The sequence below is a fragment of the Amblyomma maculatum genome, chromosome 5 (assembly GCF_055883805.1).
Source record: "Amblyomma maculatum isolate TAMU_Amacu chromosome 5, ASM5588380v1, whole genome shotgun sequence".
Taxonomy (NCBI): Eukaryota; Metazoa; Arthropoda; class Arachnida; order Ixodida; family Ixodidae; genus Amblyomma; species Amblyomma maculatum.
Window position 1 is genome coordinate 102,598,375 of NC_139348.1, and position 15,838 is coordinate 102,614,212.

The window sequence follows — 15,838 nt, forward strand, 5'->3', positions numbered from 1 at the left end:
GTGAAGGTCGTATAGATCGACGAAACTTAAACACGCACAGTTACGTACCGGAAAAAACAAACGGCCTTTTTTACGGCACCGTGCATTTTTTACTCAGTTGTAAAATGTAGTCTATGGTCAGCACCTATTTCACCTCCATTCTTTTCTATTCCACTATTTCTCTCGAGACCACGTTCGGTGTTGAAACAGTATGTTCCTGATATCGTTGAAAATCAAGCAAGAATGGTTTTTGAAGGCGTGGAGTGACTAGCGGCAACCTTGCCCTCGTTCTGCACCGATTTCCATTGTGTGAATAATGGCGGTCCAGCTGACGGGCTCCTTCGTGATTTCTCTGACCATAATAAAATTTCACCGCAGTGGGCCACTGTCGAGAAAAGAAATTAAAAGCAATTCTTGGCTTTAAAATCGCGTATGTTGACCTCAGATAATTTTAGTGCCAGTGTTTTTCCGTTCGGTGGCAAAATAAATTTTATTTTTTTGGCGCCTAAAATGGTCATTTTTAGTGGAAAAAATCATGCCTCTAATCAATCATTGAAATGAGCGAGGATCGATCAATGGGAGAGCTCTATGCTACGCGAAACCGACAAAGACTTCGGTCAAGAATCGATTTCAGTGAAATGAAAATCTATTCAGCATATCAGTGCACTGACCAACATGGCCAGCATTCGAAAGACGTTGTTAAGCTGAGCATGTGTTCTTGATGATTGGTCGGTCGGTCGGTCGGTCGGTCGGTCGGTCGGTTGGTTCGTTGGTTGCTTGGTTGGTTTGTGGGGTTCAACGTCCCAAAGCGACTCAGGCTATGAGAGACGCCGTAGTGGAGGACTACGGAAATTTCGACCACCTGGGGTTCTTTAACGTGCACTGACATCGCACAGCACACGGGCGCCTTGCTTTTCGCCTGCATCGAAAAGTGGCCGCCGAGGCCAGGATTCGACCCCGCGTCCTTGGGAACAGTAGTCGAGTGCCATAACCACTGCGCCACGGCGCTCGATTACTCTTCCCAAGGAAGGGATGAAGTAACAGACGATGCGTGCCGATGAATACGATCTTTACTTGAACTGACGTCAAAAATCACCCGACGCTCAGAAACCGAAATCATTTAGTATGAATAATGTAATAATAAACTGCTTGCCGCAGATATCTGCATGTCATAGGGTATATCAATTATGCTGGAGCAATACGCACATCTTAAATAAAGCTCTAATAAACAAACATTATTATCGAAACCTATTTAAGCGCCCTACATAATGTTGAGCTTCAGGTTTATTACTTTGAAAAATAATACTAGAAAAACCAATGGGAAAGTATTTCATACGCAACCATGCCTTGTCAAACTGTAAATACACAAAGCTGTAATGCTGTAATTCTTAGGACTTTGGTTCGAGGTTAGAGATGCGATAAAGCATGTCATAAATACCTCTCTTGCACAAATGATTTCCCAAAAGGTCGCTAATGCTCAATATTATTCATTAAATGTTTGCATTCGAGGCTGCATTTAAATACCATGCTCATCGAATTCTTCTCGGGAAAGGAAACCTTGCATCTTCTTTCACTGTAGCCCCTCATTTATTGGATTGAAAGCACGGCTATTACATCTGGTTTAGCCAACAGCACCCGGACTGCCCATGTTGAGATTACTCTGAGAATTCGATAACCAAAAAGGGCGAATTATTATACCTGCAGAATAATTTGCCTACCTCCACAGGCTGTAATTTTCAAGGACTATATATAAGGAAATATTGCATGCAATAAAGGTTTAATTATATTTAAGCTTTTTATGGCTGTCTGTGGTTTCGTGTCAGCACGAGCACCTCCCCATGTTAGGTTCGAACGAATGAGTTTATAAGAAAAAGAATGGTTGGATAAGATATACCATCAGAAAGTCTTATTTGGGAAGTCGGGAGACGCAAGCGGGTAATTAGGTAAATGTTTCGAGGCTATTAGTTTCAACAGGCGTCGCAATAGCCGATAGGGGTATTTACAACCTCCAAAAGTGGTCACGCCATGCCGGACGTTCGGTGACGTGCACCTAACTTATGCTCAAACGCCATCGAGAGCGAAAGGGCGTGATTTGCGTCCCAAAATAGGTGGGAATGGTTAAAATGTGTGTAACGAGACGTTTTCAACAAACAGCAGTCTGAAAATTTCCGAGATCACAGCAAAATTAGTAGTGCAGAAATGCGAAAGCCTGGGCGTTGCTGCCGCACACGATTAATCGCGCGCTCGTTGTCGAACACAACCAGCGTTCCGTTGAACGCATCAAAATTTGCCGTCGTTCTGTACTGCTTTACAAAAAGAAAGGCGCTGCATCTGCCACTCGCGGAATCCTGCTGACACATCTCGCGGACAACATAGCAATGCTGAGGCTTACGCATTTCTCCAGAGCAGATAGCGCAGTGATCTCAGAATATTTTTTTTCCTTCGATAGATGTGGATTTTGAAACACAACACCAGTAATTTTTTAGTGTTCTATTGACTTGAAGTCTCATTGGCAATTTACCTGAACACAAGATGACATGTTGAATTGCAACAACAGCACCATGATGTGCGGAAGCCAAAACTCACAAAGGCAGCACGCGTAAACTTAGTGACCATTAAAGAACTTCAGAGGCTCGAATGTGTTCGGGGCCTTCCACAAATACGAAACCTGGCAAAGATTCAGTCTGGAGGCCCATCGCCATTTTCCAATACGTTTCCCTGATGAGCAGTCGGAAAACATAATACATTTTTATTACGTTTACGTACAATTACGGAATTCCAAATGCAGCAGCTGCGACAAGGCCATTTCGAACGTTGTAGAAGTCACTCACCCATCGTTTCTTGTTTTAATAAAGCACTGTTTAAATGCAAGTACATTACTGTCAAAATATAAAAAAAGCTATGCTGTTGTTCCTGCCATTGCTCCTGAGTTCTGCGTCATCATCTCTGACATCTGGAGTATAAAAGAACAGTGGATGGTCGTCTTCACCACGACTAGACGGGAAGCTGTAAGAGGACCCCCAGAACATGACGCGCGCCCTTCTTTTCTGTCTCGTCATTTTCGTGGCCTTGGCCATTCTGCCTTGTGATGGGAAAAAGAAACGTAAGTAAAACTTTTACCTCAGCAAATATAACGGGAACACATTATACGACGCATTTCACTGTAACTGACCAAGCTGTATTTACCAGCTTCTTAAAAATGTTTTCCACCCTGATGGCATAAAACGGACTTTTTAGATATAAAATCGAAAATTGTTCCGCATACAATATGTACAACGGTGCGCCAAACCCTTTACGTTTATTGCATTTCCTCAGTAACAAAAGAGGTACTGTGTTCTAGCACTTTTCTATGACTCGAAGGGAGCATTTGGAGAAGGGCGGCGCGTGGTCGTCATAAACATGGGAGGCGACACTACTTTTGATGATAAAATGGAGTAGTACTATGATGAAAGCGGTCGCGAAATGGTGAAAACCACGCATTGTATGCCCTACCAGAACACGCTGTACCGAATGCTACAAGAGGAAGCATATGTCGTGATATTCCCAGCTATTGAATTTCGAATATCAATCTTGCTCTCTTTCGCGTTTTAGAATAGTTAGCGAGAACGTTTGAGGCTGAAGTTTGTTAGTGTGGCAGCATTGTTGAGGCTCTAATAATCTAAACGGCATAGCCGCTGTTTAAACGAGGGCATCTTCCCTGCTTCCCAGTAGAAACTTGTAAAGGTCAGACTGCCAAGTTTATCTTCAGAGTTCATCAGTATGAATACGATAATTAAACCTTTTTTTAAGAATTTATAAATCGCGCACATGCTGCTTCTGATGTACCCCTATAAACTTTTCCTTTGGTGTCTTCTTGTACGGCTTCATTTTTATTCAGCTCCATTGGCCCTTTAACAATCGCGCTGAAATGAGGTTGCGTTATATAGCGCAAGGAAGTTTATATTCAGAATTATAGCTGACATTTTAGAGGCGTATGGCCTCAGGATTTATTCTGAATTATTTAGCAGCTGGGTTTTAAAAGGAATCTCTATGTTAATGACAGAGTCATGTAATGTATTTAAGCGTGTTATGGAAAATAAACACTGAACAAAATACAAATTAGGCAATCGGCGCTCGAAGGCTCCTTTGAATCAATGGTAATTAAAGTATTTTTTTCTCCTGTTCTTTTTATGTAATGTGTTCATGTGATCGCTAATAACAAAGTGAAATTTACTTGACTATACCTCTGTATGTTAACCTTGCCTGGAGAAAGTCTAAATGATTACTTGAAGCCAGGTTTGAAATAAAGTCTGTTGAACCCTAATATATGACTGCACTTCTCTGCATGCATTTATTATTTCTAGAGAATTTTATACTAGAAGTGTCCACTTAGGTGCGTGTAAAAGCCTACCCAACAGTTTACGAAGCCTCACCTTCAGTCATCGAACACAACCAAAAACATGAAATAAAGCGAAGTGTGAAGAGCTTCATTCATTCGCTGCCGTGTACAGTCGCGGGTGTCATGACGTCTCAAGATTTCGTATTGCAGGTAATTGCCAATATAATGGTAAAAAAATCAAGAACGGCGAGCACATCTTTGAGACTCCCCCCTGCACAATCGTCAAATGCAGAGCAGGATCTACATCTAAACATCAGTGAGTATCACAAAGACACGTGTATTTTCAGAGTGTTTTGCGACAAAAAGGTTAATAAATCATAGCAAGGTCACAGCTCATTATTTAGAAAAGAGTTCTATACACTAGCCCACAAATAAGCAACTGAGCAGAAGTTCCAAAAGGGATGCAATGAACGTACGTTAGCTGGTAACGGATATAGCTGGATTTGGTATTTCTGATATGATAAGCATAGGTAGGCTGATATCAGTATAGAATATCGCGATGCATTTCTATATAGGCACATTCAGTAGATGTTGCTGCTGGATAAGTTTAACAGTATATACCGCAAATTTAAACTTATTCTTGTAGATTGCGAATCCATACGTTATGTCTCATGTTTTGATTGTATGCACACCATCAATATTTCACTGCCTGTAGCACCATAATAAAGCAATACTCTCCAATTATTAGCTATAAAAGCACAAACTCGGCTCTCATTTTAAACAACCAGGCAGGTTTAATTTGCTGCACTGTTATTGCTGTGATTTGTAGTCATCCCTAAGAGTATTATATTTATTGTGCGCATGTTATCCTTCACAAAATATCCGGTTTTATTAGAAAAAAATCACAGTATTCGAATTGTCAATAACACTCCAAACTTGTATTAAGAACGAATGTGGTAAATTCGGGAGAGGCGGTCTTGAATCTTAATACCGCATGTTACCTTAAATATTCTGGTACGATCGGAGTACCGATTGATAACTGAAGAAAATTAGCCCGGTTTTTCACAGCATTTGAATGAACTTTTCAATGCTAAATAAATCAATGGATTATAAGGATCCCAGCCAGTGTCTCTCAAAAACTACTGTCTGATATCTGTCTCTGGGAATAGAGCGAAGTCCGTTTTACAAGCTTATATCCCCTTCGCGCTTTACAGTTATCTTTTGTGAAAGACATTATATTGTGATAATGTTGTTAAACCGGATAAAACGACTGAAAGCATTGGCGCATATAGGGCATTCGACGGAGAGGAAATCTTTAATGCACTCTAGAGTGAGTTGAACTTTAAAACACAGATGCTCAGCTACGACGATAGCTACGACACTCTCAACAAAATTTTAGCGGACAGTACTTGCAGAGGTGCATCTCGTACAAACGGAGCAGCCGCAATCGGTGGCTGTTCTTGAAGATCGGTTGAAGATCTGGTACCATTGAAACATTTTAACTGCGCCGGGACTGCCTGTACTGGCATGTTTTAGCTGTGTCTGCATTGATTGAATTGGTATCAAAGAAGGCAATAAAGAAAAAATTCGATTGGTACGACATTTTTATATTTGATTTCACCAAATAATCCTGGGTTTCAGTCAACTCTGCGCAGACACATTTTGTTTAGCCCAGCTCGGTTGATACTATCCACAGAAGTGTTTATTGGGTTTGACCGTCCTCAGAGTTTTTCCTTTTTTAAATGTACTCGCAGCTCCCGTTAGTGTAGGCCACCTGGCGCCGCCCATTTAAACGGCATCGTGCATTTATTTGTATCATTTTTATAACAACGCATTTGCATCTCCATTTTGCGCTTTTCTTTGAAGAATCGCAAATTGCACTTAAGTAACTAGCACTTAAATGAAGTAAATTCTTGCTGCTCGCTTTTGGCAACCTACGTTGAGGTCTTACCGGATTCTGGCTCTGAATATAGTCGGAAATTTCCTTCAAGGCATAGATCTACATCTAGACAAGCAAGTTCTGTCATTGACCAAATTGCCGAAATTGTAAAAACTGTCACACACTGGTTTCTGCAAATTAAGCGCCTTCTTCCATTTATATAAAGACCTGACTAGCAGGTGTTAAGTGTAGGCCATTAGCAAGTGTTGCAATATATTGTTTTAATCGTAAAATGACGATGGAATAGCCAAAGCTAGGATCAATTTTACCTATCGAAACTAGAAGGGCTCGACGCTTAGCAGGCTTAGTTAGGCCTATTAGACTGAAGTGAGCATGGTAAAACTCGGTTTAGGCTTAGGAAGGTGTAAAGGCAGACGCTTTTTGATGGTGAAAAACAGGGAGCGCGTGTGCTACGCAATATCAGAGCACGTTATGGACACATAGCGGTTGCAAGTTGCTCAGCACTCCTCTACAGCCACCCTTTTATCCTCAGTAGTAGCTTTGGGACATACGTACTATAAACCAAATTATTTAGTGTAAGGCCTAATTAGCTTGAGCTTAGGGGTATTCGAGAGCCCTCATACTAAGTCATGTTATCGCCAAGTAAAGCAAAGAGTCTCGGTTGCTGCGACAGACGCATTCCATGAAGCGATTAAAATCCGGAAATCAGCTAATTGCATCTTTCAAGGCTGAACATAATTACCCACAATATAACACGCACCTGGCATCATATTTTTACGCTGTAAAATTTATTAGGGAAGCTTCTAATGAGATAAACGGAATGAAGAATGCTCTAGTATCACGTAGATGCTATGTAATATATATATCCACGTGTACAAAACCAGATCAATTCTCAGATATTATTTTTTGGCTTGTCAGAGACATCACGCCACCCTCAAATGGAAAGGATTTGCCTTATCGCACAGTTTCTCGAAACCGCGCCAGTGACACAAATGTTTTGTACCTTGTAAATTGACATTGCATCGGAATTTCTTAATACACCGGATTTTTTTAAAATATGTAATATTTCTCGGTTTTGAATACATATTATAAACATTATTATATATTCATGAAGCCGATTTTCCTAACGTGCATTCTCGCACTACAGTGAGCGAAAGTATTATAGCGCTCGTCGCGTGAAATTTTTGCGCATGTTGTACCTCATGGTGAGCCACCTCACAATGCAGTTCGGCATGATTCACAACTTAGAGGGAAGGTCACTTACCTTTGCTCAGACTCAGTCTGTACCTCGAAGTTGCATGGGTCCGCTGAAGAAAAAAATTAGTTGTGATTTAGCTCTGGTTAACCTTAGTTGAATTGCGAAAGCAACGGTGGAAGGTCCTTTTGCCTGCTACCTTATTCCCTTGGAAAGCAAAATAGCGCACTTCAAAACATAGACATAGGAAGAGAACGACACACAGCGCTGAACTGGTTTTTTATTAGAGAGTGACACAATACATATGTACGAAAAGTGGGCACGAAAGAATTGATAACAACCGCTGAGTTAGCACGTGCCGTAAAACACCGAACGCAAAGTTAAAAGGTGCACGATAACAATATAGGTCAAAGCAAGGCAGAACGGCAGGACTATGAAAAATAAAGAAGAAGCGAAAAAGGGGGGGGGGGGGGGGGGGCAATAGGTAAAAACAGTTAAAGATGGCAAGATCCGAAGATACATAAACTAAAATCGAAAAGCCAAAAGGGGCATTAAGAGCGATAAAAGCCAAAGAGGCATTAAGAGCGATAAAGAACACAAAAGGGGCATTAAGAGCGATAAAAAACACAAAAGGGGCATTAAGAGCGATAAAAGAACCAAAAGAACAATTAAGAGCATTACAAGACCGAAAGGGCAATAAAGCAAAATATCTAAAACAACCAAGGCCAGGCCGCTAGAGACTGAGGAGTGTACCCGGAATCTAAACATTAAAACTACTGTGCGTCTGGTTCAATTACTCTAGCTCGCGTTTAGTCAGGGCTATTGAGGGTGTGCTAACACAATTTTAACCTAGCTTTAGAATGTCGTTCTCTTCCTGTGTCTGTGTTTTGAAGCGCGCTATTTTGCTTTCCAAGATGATTTACCAACTAGCCCGTTCTTCCACCCTTGCAAGGTACCTTATTCCCCCATCCAGCCTTATCAGTGTAAGGTGCTACATTACTGGGGACACTTAAGCGCATCCCTTAAGAGTATGTCGCGAGAGCGTAAGCTATCAGCAAACATAAAACGTCACGCTTCAACCAAGGCGAAGTACGTGCCTTCGTGTCGTAGGGAAAACGAGAATGCAAAAGGTCCTGGCAGGCTGAAATCCGGAGCAGTGGAAATCCATTGAATATCTTTCTGCTATTCCAGTCGCGTGCTTATGTGGAATATCTGGACATGCTTTTCATTCTTCCCTCTTTATTTAGCAAAAACCTGCAACCTCTTTATGGAGAAGCTCCTAAATTTGTTCATCAGTACTTTAAGGAAGTGCGCTACGAAGTCGCTGGTCATCTTTATATTCTGATATGCAGTATTTCGCATGTTTTTCTGTGTCGTTCATGTCTGACTAGCCGACGAAGGATATCCCTAGCATTTTAGCCACGCCTTTTAACTTAAGGGACCTTTATCTTTTCTTGAGGTTGACTTTGCTGTAGATCACGATTCTTATATATTTATTCAAAGGGTTGCATTCCCTTCAATATATATGGAGCTTTGTATATATAGTACTGTGGTCCTCAATTCGCTTTTTGGTTATCAGCCGATTTGGAAGTGGGATCTAAGGCTACCTTTCCAAAATATTGGTAGCGGTAAAGTTAGTGGTGTAGATCTTCAAAAAACGTGCACCTATTGGCATTTGCGCCAGAAATGTTTGGACCGGTCAACGGCTCCTGATCTGGGCCAAAGTCGGAAACAGTAGGCTTAGATATTTCCCATAGCAACAACACAGAACACTCTGCAAAACTGGCAGCGCCTGCGACATGGCGTGCGTGGTAAAGCAAATGCGCACCCGTACAAATTTCCACTTTTTTGTGTGAGCGACGGCACAGCCTCGATTTTGGACTGACTCGCCTACGTAGCCGAAGCAGCTCCTTAGGATGACTTTGATGTGCAAAGGACACATTGAGCTGTTGTTGAAGCCAAAGCGGAACAACAAAAATAATGGCTGAAAACTGCTGAGACTGCTTGTACAAGCAGGCAGTTCATGTCATTGAAGTCTGGATTCTGGAGACAAATTACAGTCGTTTAACTTCATTCCACCGGTAATCATGCGAAAGCATGCGCCACTCTGAGGATTTATGCTGGTCGCTTTCTGGTGACCCGGGCCAATATTAGGAGGTAGCCCGGTCCAACTATTTTATTACTATTTATCTAGGCGTGGTTAATTATATTTGCATACCAGGATTGGTCCAATATAGCTGAGGATAATTTACTGTGGCTAGGGTGACATTTAACGTACCAATCAAACTGCGGGTGCTCACACTGAGATGAATATCAATTTTGGTCCTCTTGAGCGAGCTCAATTTTCGCATACCCCCGGCGGAAATTTCAGCGGTGACTTGGGCCACCATTGTGGTGACCATTTAACTGGGTGCACTTCATTAAACCTGGATATATTTTAGTTTATTTTGATGGAGGTCATTTTTTGGTGACACGGGCAAAATATTTGAGATATAGCCCGGGTAAACTTTCAAGAGGCATAGATCCCGTACTTCATAGGGGAAAGTGTTCGCTAAATTGGCACATATATCGATATAACACACCATGCTGCAGTTTAGTTTATGTAAAATATGATCAAGCTACTCTAGACTACAAAGGTCGAAGCCAGAAGCATCCTGGACATTTATGAACCTCGCAGGTTGTAAACGCTATTTGGTAATAAACATTATTCCTCTTCCTCACACCCAACCCGGCATTTACGGCGAAACCCTTTATAGGCTCATCACTCAGCAGCGTGTATGGTCACGTTTCTGTCTCACTATAGCTGTGAATCAAATGACGGCTGGGTTCTAGACCGGGAATTGGCCTCCTAGCCCTCCGATCACCCGGCGAGCGCTTTACCAGACTAAGCTACGCCGGGCACGTGAGAAATATACCGTAATTCTCCTTGTCTAGCGTCATGTCAACGGGGTCGTCATGGTTGCCTCTGCCATTGAAGTCATGGCGCATTCAAGCAACAACGCGCCATTCGAGACGGCGTCAATGAGAGTGCTGGGGAGAGAGCGGTTGTGCGATGAAAAAAAAAAAACACCTGGAAAGTCTGTGCGCGCTGAAACCGCTTCAGGCACCTCCAGCTTGAGTCAGTATATCACGTTAGTATTAGAACATCAGGCGATAGGAGCGACACCATCCGCCTATCCCACATTTGGATTTGCTCTGTAACGAACGCGCTCCAAGGAACGCCAAGGCAAAAGCCTTTATAGGTTCATGAGTGTGCGTCCGCAGAAAGTGAAAATGCACGATTAAACATTTTAAATGTCTATTGTCATACTCTGTCAAATCATTTACCAGGCGCTAAATATTAATTAGGCAGTCAGGCACCTCTAAAGATGTCATGGCACCAATTTTGATATATAAACAATTTATTGCATCTGATTTCCTATGTGCCAAGGTACTGAACCTAAACACATGAGCTCCAGCGGAGCTGGTGATATTTTTAAAACTAGTTTTTGAGTTTCTTCGTGCACAGCTTGCTGATCTGGCCACCGGCATAGCCGGTGACTACATACAACGACGTCGCGTCGTCTGCTGCAGGCTCTGTGCACGAGCAGCGTCAACCGCTGTTACGCTCTTCTAGGCACTATAGTTGCGCGACGCCTATGTGGAGGACCAAGCAGTAGTAATACTACCAACCGCGGTTACCGCAAGCTGCTTTTCGACGGACGATGGCGGCGGTCGCGCTGAAGGTGGGTACATGGGCAAGAACTAAACCACGCTTCCTAGCAGCCTGTGTTCTGTTTTCAGAAACATGATGAGTACACTAATTGGGAATCATGCTGGTCTTTGAGTAAGTGCGAGTGCAGTAGTGTATCGGCAGCTTATCGGCGCCCACACAGAAGCAGACGATGCATGTTCAGTCTGTAACGTCACCAATGGTCTCAACATGGCGATCGATCTCGGTGAGAGGAAATAAGCGGTCTCAACTTCAGTAACTTATTTGGCGATAAAGAATGCGTCTTGGCCGCTCAAATTTCGGAAATAAAATAATAAGGTCCACCATTGTCTGCCAGAATACAAAACTGCAATATATGGGATGACTATGGCATGACCCCTTTAGGTAAAGATCTTCCAAAAAAAATCAACAACCAGCGCGCTCTAAAGGCTTTCGCCTTATCGTCTTTAGTGATCCAGAGTGCCCCTCAAATGTTTAGCAGGTTTGGTCATGAAGCAGAGCTGATGCTCTGAAACTAAGCATCATAAATATTCTACACATTAGGTCGATTGCTGTGCAGCGTAACATATCAACGTTTATGTTCGTTTCCAACTCGTATTAGTTGCAGTGGACATAAGTCTAAACTAGAGAGATATAGCCTTTTTACATTTCGTCATCCTCTTACTTCATTCAGTGGATAATCGGTAAACAGTTAATCATAATTCAAAGCGCCCATTTTTTCTAAGTACTTTTTAACTTTCCTAACATTGCCGAGTACATGCCTCTTCCGTTAATAAATGGTAGCCCATGCTAATGCCTACCCCATCTTGACACATGCTGCAATTTATTCTGTGTCAGTTAACAGACCAAACATATTATTCATATTGCTTCTAGTGTTATTGACTCAGTACTTGCAACACGTCCGCACATTCTCCGTTCATCTCTACTTTATCCTGACTTCAGGGATGATTCCATATTTCATTTTAGAAAGTATAACATATCACCTCAGGACTTAGTAGCTACAGAATTAATAAACTATCATAATGCCCAATATACTTTAAATAACATAGACCTAGCAGCTTTTTTTTTTTTAGTCGATATTTATTGCCTCAGGGCATCAGTAGGTTATGAGATGAAGGATGAATAAATGATTAAATGAATGGAAAAAGGTTGACTGATTTTATGAAGTCCAGAAGTGAGCGATGATGAGGTCCCTGCGTCCAAGTGACCTAGCAGCTTTTCTAACGAATTCTATCCCATGTTTGCTGATCTACAGTGAAGCAAAATTCACTCACGTTTAAATTAAAAAGCAAAGCTTACTGTCATGTTTATTCCCATCTAGGGGATAATCAATGGCAGAAAATGGTAACAAATTGGATACCAAGGAAAGGAAGGCATAGCTGGGGGGTGGAAGACAGTCAGATTGCTAGATGAGGTTAAGAAGATTTCAGAGGTGTGTTGGATGCAGCTAGCAGAGGCCCAGGGTAAGTGCAGAAATACTCAGGCAGCACAACGCTTGGACCCAGCGTTAGTATGCTGTTGGCAACGTCCGGCCCTGTTTGCTTTGCCAGCATGGTACCAAAATTGGTTCCAAAGTTTTTGCTGCCGGTATATGGCAGGAGCCGTTGTCCTGCAGTGGGTGTAGTCTGGCTGATCACGAATATGATGTAAAATAAAAGCGAGCTCTAGTGCACCCTGATAGGCGTAAATACTGAAGCTAATGCTCAGCAAATACAGAAAAAACTATCTTCCATGTTGCCAAAATGTCTAAAACATAAATGAGGCGAGGGGCCAATCGTAATACGGGGCCCCTCACATTAATGCACATTTAATATTCATGCCGATATTTTGAAGATGTACTTCCCGTCAATGCTTGGTTGAAACCTACGCACAACCACAGAGAGATCGACTTACTCGTTTCTAAAGAAACAATCGTTTCTAAAAAAAAGTTGATCTCCTTTCCTGAATGAAGTATTCTTAATTTTTGTTGAGAGAGATGATCCGCCCTGGCTTCATATTGACACATATGCCATTCATAGACGACGAAGATTTGAACCGGCGATTCGGAGAAGACGACGAAGCGAAACGGTGCTCCGCTTTCGTGCTGCCCTGACTGGCTGTTGGTGTTCTTCGGTGTCACAGTGCCACAGCGCCTTCTGTGTAACGTTACGTTACAAATCTGGTGGAGGAATTGCCAGGTATCGATCCAGTCCTGCATAATCAGCCTGTCAATACGGAGCTTACCCCCGTACATCAACGTGTCGGCCGCCGCCTACGTGGAGAGCCCCCTGAATTCGGACCCCTTCCGGCCGCTACCAGGACGACGCATCCTCAGACGGCCGTAGAACCTGCTGCAATGACATCTGAGAGCAGGCTTCCCACCCACATCCTGTGTCATCAGCCGCGAACACCCCCCTCCTTTCATGGTGACGTGTTCGAGGACGCCGAGGACTGGCTTGAGAACTACGAGCGAGTTGCTCGTTACAACGGGTGGACTGATGAGCGCAAGCTCCACAACGTGTACTTCGCTCTTGAAGAGTCTGCACGGACATGGTTTGAAAACCATGAGGCTGCCTTCCCATCCTGGGCAGCCTTCTGTCGTGATTTCAAAGCCACCTTTCCTAGCGCCGACCGCCGGGAGCGAGCAGAAGCTGCGCTACACTCGCGCAATCAGCGCCCGAACGAGAGCGTGCGTATGTTCTTTGAGGACATGACACGCCTTTTCAAGCGTGCAGACCCACAAATGCCTGAAGATAAGAAACTGCGTCACCTGATGCGGGGCGTTAAACAAGAACTTTTCGCGGGACTGGTGCGCAGTCCACCGCGCACTGTGGCGGAGTTTCTCAGCGAGGCAGCGACCATGGAGACAACGCTGCAACACCGAGCCCGTCAGTACAACCGTGACGTGAACATCATTGGGTCCGACGCACCTCCTGTGCATATCGGCAGCGACATGGACGCACTACGAAATCTCATCCGTTCTGTCGTGCGGGAGGAACTGCAAGCGCTCCGGATGCCTTGCAACACAACAGCTTTTCCTTCACTGGCTGAAGTCGTCCGGGACGAGGTGCGTATGGCAGCTCAGCAAGTTGCTGACGTTCCCCAGCAGCGCGTTCCCCAGCAGCACGTTCCCCACCAGACGATCGACGCGAGGCCCACCTACGCATCCGTCTTACGTAGGGCTCCCCCGCCGGACCATAGTATCAACGCCGCAGCTCCAGCAATGGAGCCGCAGGGTCCTCGCATGGAGGGCCTCGCATGGAGCCGCATGGGGCCTCAGTACTCCCCTCCGCCAATGTACCAGCGACCCCGTCAAGTATGGCGGCCCCGGGACCGTCGCCCCCTGTGCTATCATTGCGGGGAAGCCAGTCACCTTTACCGGGCATGCCCGTACCGCCGCGTCAACATGCGGGGTTTCGCCTCGGAGGAACTCCACCCTCGGTATGACGAACGGCCTACTGAGATTGCAAGCGACCTTGCAGCGCGACAGTATCCCGTCACGTCCGGTTACCAAGAGCGTCGGTCTACGTCCCCGACGAGCTACCGTTCGACAAGTCCCCACTCTTCCCGACGCCGCTCCTCTCCCAGTCCTAGCCGGGAAAACTAATACCAGCGGCCTTCGGAGGCAGGGTCGCTGATGTCGGGAAATGTGAAGATCCTCCGTCATCGTCAGGCCGACCCGACGAGATTTCGCTTGTGTCAGGTAGCGACAACATCCGGCATACTACCTCCGATTTATGTGTAACGATTGATGGAGTGGATGTCACCGCGTTACTCGACACTGGTGCGGATTATTCAGTAATGAGCCGCGGTCTCGCCCGAGAATTGAAGAAAGTTTTGACACATTGGTCCGGCCCGAAAATTCGCACGGCGGGAAGCCACTTGATCGAACCTGCAGGCAAGTGCACAGCGCGGGTCGGAATCCGTGGTTTTGTGTATGTCGGAGAATTTATCGTGCTTCCTGAGTGTTCGAAAGACTTGATCCTTGGTCTAGACTTCCTGCAGACCAACGGCGCTGTCATTGACCTGAAAGAAGCGCGTGTTTCCTTTTCGACGAAACGAGCCGTGGCGCGCATTGAAAACGAAGATCCGGGTCTGAACGTTTTGCGTATAGTCGACGATGACGTGAGGGTTCCGGCACGTTCTAGTGTGTTGGTTCTTGTAAAGCATGACTTATTCCACGATTACGAGGGCATCGCGGATGGGCACCTTCCGCTACTACTCGAGAAGGAATTAGCCGTTGCTCGAGGACTCGTACAACTCCAGAACAGTTGTGCTACTGTCCTCCTGACAAATTTTGCTAAGGAGATGCGGCATCTCGCCAAGGACACGGCTGTTGCCGTCCTTCACGATGTTACTGCCTTGCCTCATTTATGCACCACCGGAGCGAACCCTAAAGAGGAGGCCGCACCTTGTCATGCTCTGCAGACCGTTAAAATTAACCCCGACTTGAGGCCCGATCAGAGGAATCTTCTCTCGGCTCTTCTGAGCGATTTCGCAGACTGCTTCGCCACAGGCTCTAAGGTCGGTCGTACTCCTGTCGCCAAGCACCGCATCATCACCGATGAGACCACGTTACCGGTATGCCAGCGCCCGTACCGGGTTTCTCCTAAGGAACGTGACGCCATTAAAATGCAAGTGGATGAAATGCTTGCGGACGACGTGATCCAGCCTTCGACGAGCCCATGGGCATCGCCAGTGGTCCTTGTCAAAAAGAAAGATGGCACCTTGAGATTCTGTGTCGATTACCGAAAG